The sequence below is a fragment of the Seriola lalandi genome, unplaced genomic scaffold (assembly GCF_002814215.2).
Source record: "Seriola lalandi dorsalis isolate HSWRI2012SDOR001 ecotype SW California unplaced genomic scaffold, Sedor1 jcf7180002054798, whole genome shotgun sequence".
Classification (NCBI taxonomy): Eukaryota; Metazoa; Chordata; class Actinopteri; order Carangiformes; family Carangidae; genus Seriola; species Seriola lalandi.
Genome location: NW_019525351.1, coordinates 174,105 through 178,106, shown reverse-complemented (window position 1 = coordinate 178,106; position 4,002 = coordinate 174,105).

Genomic DNA, 4,002 nt, shown 5'->3' with positions numbered 1-4,002 from the left:
CGTCACTTCCTGGTCGCGACGGCACTTTTTACGTCACCACGTTCATCTTAAATTTTTTGTTTTTATTATTTTTACCAAACTTCCCCGACCTCATGCTGTAACTTTAGCAGTCTATATTAAGTCTGGACTGATATTCATTGCTTAAGCTTATTTCAATAAATATATAATGCATATAAATATAATCTATATGTACAGTATCTATGTGTGTGTATCTGTGTGTTTTATTGACATAAAAATAGAAAAAAAAATATAATAGAGACAGGATATTTGATTATTATTGTTATTGGTGGCAGCAAAAGGCAGAAAATTATAAACACTCAAATAAATTAAAATAAATATATAAAAAATAAGACTAAGATGACACAAAGAAATATAAGATCTATTATCAGTTTAATAAAATCATTTTTTTCAAATCTTGCTGTAAAATTATAACATGCTATTTTCTTAAAAATATTAAAAACATTTTCTTTGATTGAAATGTAAGTTTCAAATTAGAATACAAAAAGAAGAATATACAAAATAAAAATAAAATAAAAACTACGTTCAGTCAGTTTGTCTTTCTCTCCACACAGTTCTACTTTATTAACAACATGAAAATAACAATCTACAACCATAATGAGAGATTTACCACACAAAGTCAGACAAATGGATTAGTTCATGTCCTTGGGTTTTCAGGCTGAGACTAAAAAATATTTCTTGCCTTATAAAATCTGTCAGACCAAGTTCCCTATAAACACCAGAAATGAACCACTCAGTCATGATGATGATGAATGATCTGATGGCTCAATTTTCATCACAGTAAATGCAGCAGTTAGAAAGCCTGCTGTAAGTTCCTGTAAAAGTTTTAAACTGAACTTGAGGTTGAAAAGATAATAAGTTCCTTTTGTAATTCAATCTTTTGAGAAAAAACTGAGACATTCTGCTGCAATGTCCAAAATAGTGACTTTGAAAGTTTGAAATCTGTGAAATGTTAACCAGGTTAACCAGGTTAACCAGATTAACCGAGAGCTTCGGAAGACAGAGGAAGCAGTGGTTCAACTGCAACAGGCAGCGTTGTTTTTACAGCAGGTGTGTTGCCTAGCAACATGGGGGAAACTGATAATGAGAGGAAGCTGATCAGTGATGGAGAACAAGATTTCAAATTCTAAGAAGGAAACATTTAACTGCTGGAAGGGGAGAGTTACTGCAACTCTAGTCCTCAGGGCGCCACCGTGTGGACAACAAGACTAACTGAGACTACACCTGTTTGAGTTGATGTTACTGAACAGGTGGATGATCCTGCTGTGCCTTAAATGAAAAGTTATATAATGATCTCATGGGGAGCTCGGTCACATCTGTAAAGCAGAACATTTAACAAAGTTTTTCAGTTTTATAGTTTGTATCGAACCTTTATTTTAAGTTTTACAAAGGTAGTTTATGACCATGAGCTCAGAGCAGCGATGACTCAGGGATCACAACATCACTGACATGATATCATTGAGATTAATTCATGAGGAGACATAAGGTTATTTATATTATCCAGTAAATGTAAAGTGAGAATGTTATAAAAAAAAATAAAGTCAAGAATAGTTTTTATTTCTCAGTTAACTTCATCGAAAGTTCAGTAAAGAGTAAAAACCTAAATCAGATCAATATTTGCTGTGACCCCCCTTTGCCTTTAAACCAGCTCCAGTTCTCCTCAGTACACCTGAACACAGTTCCTCAGGTTCTTGTCATGTAGGTAGTTCCAGTATCTTGGAGAACCTGTTTCAGTGTCTCTTCCTGTGATTCCAGACTGACTCCATGATGCTGAGATCAGGGCTCAGAATCAGGCTGTTTTTATTCACCAGACTGAGGCAACAAGATGAAGCTACAATGCAGTAAGATCAATAAAACACTGATAAAATAAAGCCATAAGATCATCGCACAGAAGAATTCATCTTCCTTAGAAAAAACAAAACATCTGGACCTTTCTGTCTGGATCAGGATCAGTGTCTGACTCAAAACAAAAGCTCCAAGTGTTTGTCCTCAGAAACAGCATCAGTGTGTGTGTGTGTCCTCGACGGTGGTGTCAGTAACACTGAGCTGTGTTTGTGGCTGGATAAACCTCCTGTGGTTGTATTCATCTAAAACCAGTGATCATGTCTTCAGTCTTTAGTTGGCACATTTATCTTGAGACAAAATCATTACACCAGGATACAAAATCATGGTCCATGTTCAGACACATTACCATTTAAGAGACTGACAGTGACATCAGTCAGTGTTAAAACATGCCTGTCATTACTCACATTAACACACACTCTCATGCAGTAACACACTCTGAAGTCTGCTGTGTCTCCAGCGGTTCTCACTGGCTTCCACCCTGAGGATGAAGTAATTAGACTTAAACAGCCTACAGGTTCTCATCAGTCACGCAGCTGATGATAGGACACGTTGAACTGTTTTCCAGCTCCACTCCATTCCACAAACACAACTCTGCTCATTTACCTATAAGAGAAAAGCTGCTGTCAATCATCCCTCCTGTGGACTCACTCAGTCCCAGCGTCGTGATTCCTTCTGCACAACCAAACTCTGTCGAATTTTACTCAGAATTCACGGAAAATCACACAATCTCACATTCAAGGACGAGAGATCATATAACTCTGGTTTAAGCTTCACTCCACTGGGTCCCAGGATCTTTTAGAATAGAGTGTGAAGTCCTTTTACTTGTTTTTAAAGCTCTTAATGGTTTGGGACCATCCGACACGGCAGACTCTCCGTCATTTTATAATCCTTCACGAGCCCTCAGATCTTCTCCTGCCAGGCTTTTAAATACACACAATTTTATGCACAAGAAAATAGGAAGTGCAGCTTTTTTTAAACTATGCTCCAAAACTATTGAACACCCTGCCAAGACAAGAATTGTCTCATATTTCACTATTCTTACTGGTTTATAGTTCGATCCTCATTTTCATATTTTATCACCTATTGTCTTTCTATTGTCTATTTTCATTGTCCTCCAATCTGCCTTTATTTTATTGGACCATTAGATTTTTTTATTGTAAAAAAAACTTTGAGCTACATCTCTTGTATGAAAAGTGCTCTATGAATAAAATGTATTATTATTATTATTAGACTCATCCAGTCACAGCCTCAAAACACATCAACCATCAGACTCCACAACACCACAGCACCCAGAACCTCCCACCTCCACTGACTGAGACTCACAACTGTACACACCTGTGTCCTCCACAGATACTGCACAACACACAAACACTGACACACAGATATTTTTTATTGAGTCGTTATTCCTATTTTATCTTATGATAGTTTATTTGTTGTTTATTTCTGATGTATAAGTAAGTATTTATGGAAATGTCTTTCTTTGATGTAACTGCGTTTGTTCTGTTGTGTCAAACTGAATTTTCCCTGCGAGGGATCAATAAAGATATTTTATCTTAGCTCATCTTATCTTATCAATTTTGTGGTTAATGTTTTTTAAGTCGTGCCCTGCAGGTTGAATCAGTAAATGACAGAACCAGTTGGTGGAGACAGAAAAATTACAAGAATCTGTGAAAATGTCATCTGTGTGTTGGGTGGAGACAATCAGGACAAATGTTTGACTAATACACAGCTTCCTGCACCAAAAAGATCAAACTGTCTCCTCAGAGTCCTGAGTCCTGCAGCATCGTCCCTGTGATCGTCCACAAAACCTCCAGGAGGTAAGATGACGGTCTCTGTTGCTGTCTCTGCAGACACAACACAGACTGCTCACTCAGTGTGGTACCTTGAGTTCTTTCTGTTTTATGTTTGTGGTGGTTCTTGTTTTTTATATTTTATTATTTTTCATTCTCTTTCCTAACATTTTTTTTTCATTTTGTTTCTTTCACTGTTAAGTATAAAAAATGTGATAAGAATGCTAGAATTGTGAATATCATCATTTATAAGCCAGTGTGAGTCTACAGGATAAGTCTACACAGAATACACAAATATATAAGAAACACAGGAGCCAAAAAAAGGTCAGTCAGTCAGAGTCATCTTCAC